Source organism: Homalodisca vitripennis, chromosome X (genome assembly GCF_021130785.1).
Source record: "Homalodisca vitripennis isolate AUS2020 chromosome X, UT_GWSS_2.1, whole genome shotgun sequence".
In the NCBI taxonomy this organism is placed as follows: domain Eukaryota; kingdom Metazoa; phylum Arthropoda; class Insecta; order Hemiptera; family Cicadellidae; genus Homalodisca; species Homalodisca vitripennis.
The window spans coordinates 79948887-79962556 of NC_060215.1; positions in this window are offsets into that span (position 1 = coordinate 79948887).

The following is a 13670-nucleotide window of genomic DNA, read 5'->3' on the forward strand; positions in this document are numbered from 1 at the left end:
ATATTTTAAGACGTGACTGTAGAGCTAAAAATAAGAAAAAAATGTTATATAGGAGTAGGTATTAATTACCATCTTAACTTTTATTCTTAATCAGGTGGTCCACAAAATTCAATATTAATCTTATTAAAGAGCTCTTAGTCGTTATCTTGAGCGGGTAAATTTGTAAAGCACTATTTAAAATGTTTAATTTTCAACACGGATTAAATATTGAATGACAAAAGTTTAGCCTACATTAATCCTACTGGTCCCTCATATAGGACACCTTATTACATGTATTAACTGTCTTGTGACAGGTTTTGTTACTTTACCATAACCAGCAGCAGCTCTTTTTAACACGCATATCGCTAAACTGCCCAGGGCGGCGTTGTCTCTTGTTGACAACAAACTACTATAATATAGAACTGCTCAGAACTCAGCAATTGATCATATCAGGAATACTGCAAAAAATACTTTTGTACCGGGTACTTGTCTGTCCTGAGAGTATAAGTTACCGCAAACCTAAGTGTCCGGTACGGGTTACTCTTATAGGTACTTTTACGATACAGATATTTTACATGTTTACCGCCATTCCTTATACAGAGTACTCTGTCTCATTTAGCAGTAACAGTAACTTTAACATGTACCTGTACCACTTTAAGTTAATAAAAAACTTATTAGAATTACTGTTGAATATGCCATAAAATGTTGACTACAAAAGACAACACATTTCAAAAATTGATGCAAACTGCAGTGGGTTTCTTCTTTTGTTTGTTAAAAAATTAGAATGTTATAAATTAAAGGGTTAATTACAGAGTTATCAATAAATCCGCAAAAAAATATTATTTAATCTTCTTATGTAAAGTAACACCCTGATTGGTTAACCAAAATGTGGGGTAGGGGGCAACCATTTTGATTAACCAATTTTTTGTATTAATCCAACTACATGTTAAAATAACATATTAGAATAAGATTTTTTTTTAATTTCCTGATTTATTTATATGTTTTCAAACTTTGATAATGTTTTACATTTAAGAGTTAAACTTAACTGCCAATTAAAATTTTAACAATCTTTTTTTTTCCAGGAAACGTTCTCCTTATTGCCACGCCAAAGACGTTTGGATGAACCAGCTAAAGAGATAACAAAGCAAATGTTAAAAATGAAAGCAAATAAAAAATTAGTACAAACAGAGCTGTTAAAAAATTCAAAAGTCACATTAAAAGATTTACATAATCTGGCTTCTCATGGGAGGAGTGCAGATTCTTTGGAAGAAGCCATAACTTATTTAAAGAACAAAGATAATGGAGTGGTTGAATTAATCACAACAGAGGATAATGTTTTTCAAGGTCTCTTCTACCAAGACGAAGAAATGAGGCACACTTATAAGTCTTTTCCGGAAATGATTTTTGTTGACTCTATATATAAAGTAACGACAAGAGGAATGGCGCTATATATATTTGCAGTGGAAAATAGTAACGGTGAAACTGAAATTGTTGCCTTCTGTCTTTGTGCAAGTGAGGAAAAGCCTGTAATAAAGGCAATGGTACAAATTTTTAAGAAATACAACCAATCCTGGTTCTCTACAAAAACTATCATGACTGACAAAGATTTGGTTGAAAGAAATGTTTTTAAAGAAGAATTTCCTTCCAGCAATTTGTTGATTTGCTTATTCCATGTATTAAGAACATTTAGACGTGAAATAACAACTGAAAAATTGGGAATAACGAGTGGCAAAAAAAGTGAATTATTAGAGTTGGTTCAGAGTTTACCTTATGCCAGAAATGAAGAAGAATATTGGTCTACATATGAAAAGATTAAAAATTTGGATTGTAGCTCATTAGAACAATATTTAGAAAATAACTGGCATAATATAAGGTCAGAGTGGGTTGTAGGACTGCAGAATGCTGTGTCTTTTCAAAATAGAACAAACAACCGACTTGAATCAATCAATTCAAAAGTTGTTCAAGTTGTTGAAAGACATTCCAAGTTGCCTGATTTATTCAAAAATTTGGACAATCTTCTGTTATCACTAAAAACAGAGCGAGATTCAAGAATAATAAAAAATCATCTGAAGATAAAGTTAAATGTTGCAACTCCTTTTGAAGGTCAATCACAATATCTTAAAATTTTGACACCATATGCCTACGGAATTCTTGCTGAAAAATTCAAACTTATAGATAAAGTAAAAATAGTGGGTGAGGAAGGCAGTGGTATGAAAATCAATTCCAGCAGTGGTGTATTGATTGCAACATCTTTAAGTTGCACATGTCCTTTCTTTGTTAGTATGCAGTTACCTTGCCATCACATATTTAAAGTTCGTCAGCTTAAAAATGAGAGCTTGTTTTCGAGTACTCTAATTGCATTACGGTGGACAAAAGCATACTACATGAAAAACAGCAAAGTATTAACTCAAATGGAAGTTATGAACCAAAATGTATCGTTGGACGTTTCAACCATTTCTAGGAATAGAATATTTTCACAAAATGAAAAATTTAGAATGATGGCAGCAAGGGTGCAGAAATTAGCAAGTGTAGGGTCAGAATGCTCCTCCAGAGTATTTCTGCAGAGACTAAACACTATTGAGCAAATAGTGAGCTATTGGGAGAGGAACATTGAAGTTGGTGTTCAAGGAATCACAAATATTCAACAGTGTTCAGAAGATATTAAACAATCTGAAACATGTCGACAATCTGTTGAAGATGTTGCAACTCCACAAATTTCTCATTCTTCTTATGAAGCTGTTCAACAGTCTTCATCTACTCTTTTCCAGATAAACCAGGATGGACTTGTAGACCAGGTGGATCACTGTGAAATTGTAGAGCAGCTTGACAACAGTGATGTTGCAGTAGAACAGCCAAACATCAAAGAATCTGCAGGTAATACTTCATTTCTGGAAATACCTATATTACCAATTGTGAAGAAGAGAGGAAGACCAAAAGGTAACACAAAAACTGTAATTGGACTGCCTATCAAGAAGATGAAGGTTGGAGGTATTCCTTTTGAAAAAAAACATCCTAAACATAAGGATAAACAAATGCTTCTGTGGTTTGTGTCGACAGAAGATGTGAAAAAAGCTGTGGCGGGAACAATACTTTCTGAGTCTTCTGTTGAACAGAATCCTAGTAAAGTGTCCTCAGCTTGCCTTGATAAATGTGCCGATATAAATAGACTAAGAAGATATTTCACAGCTGATGGGTGGGGTTCGGTTCAGCATGTAATGAGCGTGAAAAGAAAAAGCCCTATTTGGCTGTGTCCAAATTGTGAAGTAGACATTAAGGACTCTGGTAGTGTTTGTTGTAGTGGGTGCTTAGAATGGTATCATCTTGAGTGTATCAATCCTAAAACAATCCTGCAACAAAATTTCTGGTTTTGTCAAAAATGTTGAGTATTTTTTTTTATTTTACGTTCAGTTTTTTTATAGTGGTGTACAAGTATACTTGTCATAATATACCACATCAAAACAAATATATATATAAATTTTAAAATTTAATCAATGCTTGATTTCATAATCATTTGAACTATTCCATTTCTAATTACCGTTTCTTAACTTTTACTGTTTAATTTTTCTTTTTGCTACCATGCTGTTGTACTTAATTGTTTAATATCATTACTTTGTAAATTTAGTTTTTCAAATTTCAATTTGATTTAGTTGTGATTTTTCTTTGGTTATAATTTTGTATTCATTTTTTAATTTTGCCTTTTATTGTTATTATTGTTACATTTCTGTCTCAGAATATACTCAATTGTAGTATTTTTATTGTAGAGTGTATAAAAAGAATTATATAAAATGTAAAACATGTATATATATATATCTGTTTTGCATTTTGATATACTTAGATGTAACTTTGTTATTGTTTCTTAATTTTGTATTGGATTATTATTAGATTTTCATTTCACATTGGTATGCTTTAATTCTAGATTTACTGTTATCTTAGACATTATGATGTAACTTAAGTATCTAACATAACACATGCATTTTATATTTAAATTAACATTATTGTTGTTATGTTACGATAAGAATTCACTGTGTTACTGCATATTTTTGTATTTAATTAAAATATTTTCATTTCAGATTTTATATAATAATGCTACTGTCTTAATTATATATTTTTTCTAATATTTTCATTAAACATTTTGAGGTTTATTTTTTAAATTGCTGATAACTGTAATATGATGTTTTGATTGAAATGTTTTTACATTACATTTTCATTTTACAATGTATGATAGATAGCTTTCTATATTTTGTTATACTTATATTTAACCATGTTCATTTATCTTAGTTGTAAAAGTATATTGGATTATAATTATTATTTTCTTTTACGATATGAGTCAGGATTATTTAAAACATTTACTGTGGCTCTATACTGAGTTGAGTTATTACTCCACTCTGCCTATGCCTGTAAGGCGTCTGCCACTGTCTAGGTATTAATATTGCTGTCAACTTAAATATTGTGTTGGATATATTTTTATTTTATATTAATTATATGGAATGACTTAACATTTGTTAACAAAAACTTAATTGCAAAAATTTGTTATACTTTACATATTGGACTTCCTTAAACCCGATACAGTGTAACGTAGGTAATGAAAACGTTTACCCTGATTATCTCTGACTTTGTTGCTTTTTTCCCATGTTCATGTATGCATTGTATTTATGTATAGATTTAAATAAGGTGCTGATAAATGTGAGGTTGTACTGTGTTTTATTTTACTGTGTAACATACGTTATTTAACGCTTTCTATGATTATCTCTGACTTAGTTATTACTTTATATTATTTGTTGCTTTTTGTATATGTTTACTTATGCAATGTATATGTGTATGTATATTTAACATATACATTTTTATATGTTTATCCTCGGCCATTCTGCTACTATTTAACAGTCGCATTGTAATTAATATGATAACTGTATTTTTATTACATGTAATAACTAAACTGTGACAAATTTATGCCTTTTTACTAGCTTTGTTGCTGAAATAAAAAGAATTTGCAAACAAATTTGTTTTATTTTATACATTACTAGCTGTTTCCCGCAGCTTTGCACGCTTTTCGTAAGCTTTGCCCTTGTATGTGAACTTCTGGTTTAATTGAATTATATTTACAACGCTGATGTAGACTTTGCCTTGTTGCTACGATCAAGAAAATGTGTTTATGTTTATAGCCATTGTGCACGTACATGTACTTTAATATAAATTGGTCTAACACTCAAACTTTAAGTTCAATCAGAAATGTATCTTAAAGACAAATATACATAATAACTTGGCACCTTCAAATAGTGTTTGGCTTTGTAATATACGTAACTGTCTCGTAATTGCAATTTATAGTGTACAGGCGCTTTGAAACCTTTTGTCTTTTGCAGCGCCGCTTGGTGGTGAGTTACATCAATGGGCATAGCTTATAAACCTTCTCTGTGGAAAAATACGTATACATACAAATTTTCATAATGGTCTGTTTTAATACTTTGCGATTCCATAAAGGACAAACATTCATTTTTATATATATAGATTTGAAAATTGTGTTCTATGTTTCTGTACAAGGTCATAAAACATCCTTAATTATATATTAGTTATCACTATTGTTGCTATTATACCATTGCCATTTTAAATAATATGATAAAAAGTTAACAATCCTTATTTATTTTACCCCATACCAATATTGATGTCAAACTTAGTCATATTGTAGACAAACATAAATGATTTATCTCATTAACGGCTTTATATAAAATGTGAAAATCAAAAGAATTTTTATGTTGGAAAAGAATGTATATTCATGAATTATCACATACCTGCTTTATTTATGTGTGAAAAGCCAACATTTATTTTAATATACCATAAATGGCTCATGATGAGATTTTGGTGTATAATAAATATTCATTTGGTAATTAATGATGAGATTTGACATTGTAAATTATTCATTACATCAAACATGAAGATGAGGTTCCACGTCGACACAAACTTGTTGAACATTCCATTGAGTTGAGAAAGAACAGAAAAGTAAAATTAAATTACTGGTTGGTTGTTGGAACTATTAATTTTATTTTAGTCTAGAACCCATAATACTCTAGGATAGACACTTGCTGCATATAAAAGTAAACCATCATTACTTAGAGAGTTATTGAAAGGTAATGAATGTCAAAGTTGTGAATTGATGCTAAATGTATTAATGTTAGGTTAAAATTCTTATACAGATACATTTAAAACATGAATTTGTTTTTAAAGTTTTCTTTTCACTCCCTCTTCTGAACCAACACTGGTTTAGTTTTTTATAATACAATTAATTACAGTACACATGTTATCTGTTATTTAAAGAGATAACTGCAAACAGTTTGGGTATATATAAAATTTGGCAGCCAACAACTTATATGTAAACGTTACTGTCTACGTACTTTTCATTTAATTTTGTATACAATACAGCATAAAGATATATATAGTCAAACAAGCAAGTTACCGCCTTTATCTATGTACAAATTCCTTATGAGCTTTCAAATGTTCTTTTATCTATTGATCATAATTAAAACCACTTATACATAAACATGGTTATTACTTTGAGAGTTTTGGGATCAATATAAACGGTATACAGTAGATTACACACCAAACATCATTTATACATGATCTTGAATTCGATTTCAATTACATACTTTTATTAGGCTTCAAACATAAAATTTAAAAGTGAAGAACTATATTTCATGAAATAGGTCTATACCCTAAATATACTCAATATTGTGCACCAAACTTCACAGTTGTGATTAAACTCCGTAAGTGTGAATACAAACAAAAATTAAATTACAAGTACGTATAAAATTTTAAGTCTTTAGAAATTTACAGTGATCTTATCTTTTGATCATAATGTGCACAATATTGATCCGTGTAAACATTATCATGCAAACTTTATAACTAATCTATTTAATTTGGATGCTTACAAATAGCTATTTATACCGCATTGGTAACTTACGTCCAATCCCTCTTACAACTCTATTAAGTGAATTACTTATTTTTATTCATTTTTTTGAAAGTTATTAAATATTGTAAGTTCTCAGTTAATTTCATTTTAATAATTTTCTTATAATGCATTCTACGGCTTTATTTTAGTTGCCTCGATCCTAATTATAATTAATAATTCAAGTTTCATATTTAGAGTCAATTTTAGGAATTTTCATCTCGTTTTTTTGTTAAATAAGAATTTTGAGCTTGAGGAAACATCAGTCCCCAAGATTTATTGTACAGTAATGAGAAACCGGAGGGGTTTGTGGTAATGAAAAGAACTGTCTGTATCATCCAAGTTAAATGTATTATATCTACGACAGTTGTGCTGGGCGTGAGATGCCATCAGTTGTTTCGTTGGGATGTTGTATACAACTTTTATAACTTTCTCTATACTGTTATTCCTTTAACGCAATTTTCCGTTTTTTGGCCAGTCACATCTTAATGAACATATTCAGGCTTCTTTTTATTGTAAGTTAAAAGCTCAAAATTCTTTCGTGTAAGATGCCAAACTTTTTTTAGATAATCCTATCTGTTATCGTAATGACACATCCCTGTGAATGAGAACATTGAATGAGAATTATACATTGATGTATAACATTTCAAGTTCCAGTTTAAGTGTTGCTTTACATCTGTCTGACTCATCCAGACGTTTGTATAACTGACAGTATTTTGCCGAAAACAATAGAAAAGTTAGGTAGTGATGTAGACTGTATGCTATATACTTTAAACTGTACCAAGATCCCTTCTATAAGAACTTACAGTCTTGCTAAAGTCGATAATACATAAGTGATTAATAATAAAACTATTTTTAATCGGTAAATTTTCAAATATCTCAAGACGAGAGACTAATTTCCCTCTTACCACTTACATACAATATGCAATGAAATCATAACCATTTGAGAGTTATTAGTATAAGTAAAACAAATGTTCCAGTTATTTTATGCTATTAAATGACATACATTTTTAATATGACAAAAATTATTTATAATTAATTATCATTTCTCTTCATGACTATTAATTGAAACATTCCAGTAAAATTGCGTTAAATTCTTTTTAATTTATTTAAGCGTACACTTTTATTACATTACCGTTCAATACATTACCAATGCATAATATGCAATTAATAAAATAGTCTACAAATTGAGTTTTTTATATTTCTAAGGCAGTGGTGTAAAGGTGACGGTACCAGTAAGATTAAACGCCGGGGCGGCAAATCACGAATTTGACGTTACCAACGTATTCTGCTCACCCTCCTGAACAAAAAATATATATATAGTACTAGGGGGTGCAAATGACAAATAACATGATTTTAGGGGGTATATTGATAAGTGGTAAAGTTTCTAATGTTTTAATGTTCAGTTTGTGTGCAGTGTCTGGATAATCTGTTTACTTGAATATTATCTGCGGCCGGGACTGATAGCAGCCTGATAGCATACCTGTTATCTGAGTTGTCCGGGGCATAGGTCAGTTCTACACAAGATATCGTGTTCAGTAGGTCGGATTGAGTGAGTGAGTTTACAATGATGAATCAACCATCCACTAGTTCAACCAACCCTAGTGAATTGTGTGTGTCGGAGTGTTTCGTAGGGCACGTAAAGAGCTTACGTTTTAACCGAAACGAAATTATCTCTTTTTTAATAGAACAGGGCATTTTTAAAAATGAGTGTATTTGTTCGTCGTGCGGTCGAGTGGTGTTTTTAAACCGGGAGACTGTGTCGTTTCGTTGTGATAGACCACTTTTTTGTTGCTGCTGTTTAGCTATATCCGCCAACACACTAATGGTAAGTGTTCTCTGTTAATATCCATCTATATATTTGAGTTTTTCATGATTTATTTAGTTTTTAAACTTTACATAATTGCCTTTGCATTACATTTCAATTTATATATTTTTTGATCAGCCCCTCTAGAATTTTATATTTTACTGATAGGTACTATCTCGAGGGATGTTTTTCTTTTATTGACATCAACTGCCGGAGGCACTCGTAATTAATTTTTTTTCTCGAAATTAAGAAAAACATTATTAATTTTGATCAAAATTCTGCTCATTTCTGTAATTTCTCATTTACGTTTGCAAAGATGGCGGCGCAACCGATGACGTCATCACGAGGTTCAATCATTGGCCACAAAAGGTCACGTGACGCTAGACGTGGATGTAGAACATGGAGATATTACTGGAAAGTTATTTAATTTTTTATTTTCTAGAACTTCGTTATTTCTCATTTCCACCCATCAAACCTTATACTTTTTTTTATATAGGACGATTCCAATAAGTTAAGAACGCAAAACTCGTATTTTTCCGCCCCGGCGGTTAATATGATAATTACCAAGGTGACAGTTATGGCTGCCCTTTCGTTACGTCACGGTGACGTCACCACTCATCGCCCGTCTGTCTAATCTACAGACGGTAGCCGGCCATATAGCCACAGCGTAAATTAATTACTAACTAACCTATAAAACCAGTTTAACCAATTAAATTTCTTATGTCTATGGGGCAAAGTTAAAGTTCTTAGGTATTATAATATTATTATTTAAATGATGCCATATAAGATATAATAAAAACTGTTGTTAATACCATTGTAATGTGAACTGAATCTTTGAAAACTAGTCTATGATTAACAACCTAGGCTAACCTTATAAACTGGGACTTAGTTGCAAACCTTTATTGGTAGGCCTAAAATACAGTTGTATGATTAATCTCATAAGTAATCTATTAAACTAATAAATTATTATATTTTTCTTACCTTCATTCATGGTTCGTTGGAATAGGTACTTGTGAAACAACCGTATCAATACAATTTGTAAGTTTCAAGTGGAATGCTTTTAACCAAAACAAACATGAAAGTAAACAAACAAATGGCTCAAGCCACAACAATGGAACAGAATGTGGATTAGGCCACACGGCTGTGGCTTGGGCCACTATTCAGTTTGCAGCTGACTCAAAGACCAATAATAAACAAACAAACTAGTGCTGCTATCTATCAGAAAAATGGAAAAGGTGGCTTGGGTCGATATGCAGTATTTAGAATAGAGTGTTAGAGATATTCTAAGGCTCATATCTCAATATTGCTATTTTGTGGGTTAGGCCACTGGTCCGTTTAGCGCCTCATATAATATATGTTGAACTGTAATAGGCTCATATGCTGTTCTGGCCTTCTCCCTAAATATATAATTATTTTAGTTTTCGGCTGTTCGTTATAAACATTCAAAATATCAATACATATATTTCAAATTAAAAGCAAGAATACTTACTTAAGTAGAATAAATAAAACAAGTTCACACCAACTCACTTCTACACGACAAAAAAACATTCCATATGAAGGAATTAATAAAAATTGTTCATGTTTCTCATCTTTTTCAATCTCCAGGTTGGCGATTGCAGTGTTCCCAACTAAAGTACATAATGTTTCTGTCGTCGTCAGATTAATATATAGTATGTATTAAGAATAAAGCTGTTTTAAAATTTGTCTACATGTTTGAGTGTTATTTTATTAACTTTTAGTTGGTTCACGACTTGAGTTAAGATAGTCTATTACACTTCTTATAATATGTCAATGCAATTACAAACAAACAATGCAAATCAAGGGACTATCTCCTATAAATTATGTATATTATTTGGAATTACTCGGTAATGGTTGTGGAGAAAAACAGTTTGATCGTTAATATATTGTATTAATTATTATCATTATATATATATATATATATATATATATATAATATGTATAGATCATTTATCTTCTGTTCGAAATTAAAATTCTATATCCAGAATCGTCAATGTATTGTCGTAAATATTTCCATAAACCCTTGTCCTTCCTCTTGTTCCCCTTGTCGCTTTGCATGCATTGTCCACATAAGGCCGCAGTAGATGCGCAGGCCAAGCTGTGATATTTGTGACGTCATACTAGTTGACGGGCCACTGCAGCCGCTACCCGTTACACTGTACACAGAACATCGATTTTGCGGTAGTTGTTTTGCGATATCTACCGAGAAACGTAAAAACACGAGTGTTCTGTCTTTGGCGATATGTGCTTAGGGCATACGAGTATTCTTCTGCCAAATTAGGAAACCTAGTAATGAAAATTTCAAGACTAACAACTCCAAAAGTGAAAAAGACAAACCTTTTCAGATTTAATGTGGCATAAGATAAAATTGGGGTTTTGACATGTAATCTGTTAACACAACATCACGTAAAGTCATTGAATCGTTTATACCTGCCAACCAATGCAAAATATCACATTTTCTCGATTGAGTTAAAGTTTTGATACGCTCAGATATATACACTGGAGCCAGTTCTATCTAAAGGTGGACCGATGCTTCTAAATGTAAAACGGGGCAACCCAAACTAGTAAATAGTTCTGTACTCGATTACTGTGTAATCAACGGTCAATAAGATCGTAACCTTACACCTCAGAAGCGGCATTTGTTCGTATTTTGCTTCTTTTTTCTTGTAATATTTTCTATTTATTCTATCAATTATCATGTTATCAATCTATGTTTAATTTTTACAGATATAGACAAATATGTTATTATTTCAAGGTGTATTCTCTATATATTGTATTATTATTGAGCCAGTTTTATTACATCGTATTATTATAAGAAAGTTAAAGTTGAGACAGATTTTAGGACATGTAGATTAAAGTGCAAATTTAACCTGATGAAATACAAGTTCATATTATAATAAATTGCATGATCGGATTTAGTTTATGATCTTTGGGGTATAATCGTAATATAGGGTCGTAACGACGAAGATTGTACTAATCCCGTCCTTACAAACGTTGTTACTAGATGTTAACTTTGGCATAATACAAAATCTCAGGAGAATAAAGTCCTTAGCTTTATGAATATTTTTGCAGACGTCCTCATCATAACGCCCAAGCTCAGTAGGATGAAGTTCGCACTGGTCTTAGGATCTTTCTTTTTATAGGGGGAAGACAATTTCCAAGCAGTGAAGCTTCAAGAAGCGCTTTCTAAAAGTGTATAATTAAGCATAACAGTTTACAATTTTAGCACTGCCACAAAATTCGGAAAACAACTAATAGCTGCTCTTCTTGGAAAAATACACAATCTTCCAAAAGTCCAAAGAGACAAATCATTCCCTTGCTAATAAAGAACAGTCAAAAGCAAGTAAGGATAGAAGACGGTATGATACTCTACAAGATGGTATGGTGACTGTAGAACAAGCCTACTCATCTTTAAATCCAGCGGTATCCCCTTACCTATCAAATAGGGTAGGGGATAAATATGTTCAGTGTTCATCCACCTTGAGGTAAGTCTTCAGAAGACGCGTCTAGGAATTCTACCATTTAAAGTCTTATCCTCTTTGGTGTCAAGTGGATGTTACCACTTAAAATTTTCCCCAGGAACACTCCCCCGAATATATTAAATGCTAATAGTATTAACATTTTTAAAAGTCGTCTGAGAGCATATATATTCTTATGCTATGCTTACAGAAAGAGCTATAACTTAAGCGACAAAATAACCGACAGACAGCATCTTAACACTCCCCTCTATATCAATTTATCATCACATTGATTTTTTAACAACAGCAACTTATTTGTAATGATTTAACATATCTCCAGCAATATAAAATATAATTAGTTAAAGATAGAGAAATTGAAGTTAGAAATATGGTAATCAATTCTTTGCTTTGGTCCTAAATTATTTAACTCTTGAAAATTAGGATGTTTTCTGATTGGAAAGGCATTTTACAGTTTTTATAAAATTTTTAAGTTTATTTTTATATGAGCTAAACATTTACTTTTTATTAATGTAATTTTATGATTATTTATTTAAAAGTTATTCATGGAATTGAAACGCTAGTACGTCCTGTTATACAGATATATTTTCTTTCCAAATAAAAACATACTTAATATGAGTTGCCAAACATCAAGTGATCATTTACAAAAAATACAAAATTAGGTACAAGTGTAACAGTACTGCCAGCGTATCGTAACAGAACAGGAGTTGAATAAATAGTGAGTGTACAGATAAATACGGCCGGAGTTAACGGGTGATACACCTGATAACAGCCATCCACCGGACTTTGATTAGTCGTGGCTGACACAAGTCAGGACATTCTGTTATGGTTATGACATCATTCAAAAACTCGTCTTGGGCGTATGCGCAGGACTTATGTGGGATACTATTATTGTTGTAAACAAACAACGCTTACAGATTCCATGTGTCAAAAGATATAAATGGACATTTAAATTATATGGATTTAATAGGGTCATAAGTTTTAAGAATGTGCAGTTTATACGTATGACAAGAAAACCCATAAGATTTGATTAATAACTCCTACTCTTACTATAACGTACATACTAAGGATTATTTGGCTTGTTACTGCAATAAATTCGCAACAATTAAAACGGTGAAATGTTCCCGACTGTAGTATAAATACAACCGTATCATATCATATATATGTACTTCCTTATTGACCTGAACAAATCTTATTAAATCTGTTTATCAACCATTAAATGGTCCACAGATACATATCTCCATTCGTTTGACAAAGTTCTCATTGACGTTTTGTGCGAAAATGGGATTATGGCTTTTCTGAAAAGCTCTAACCGTAAGCTTTACAGTAAAATGACTGGATATCTGATGGTAAATTATGAAACAAGTAAGAATGGCATGGTTACAACTAACAATATTCAGCACATTGTTTTTGGATGTTGTAACAGCTGAAAATCAGCTGCTCAGAAACTGGTGCA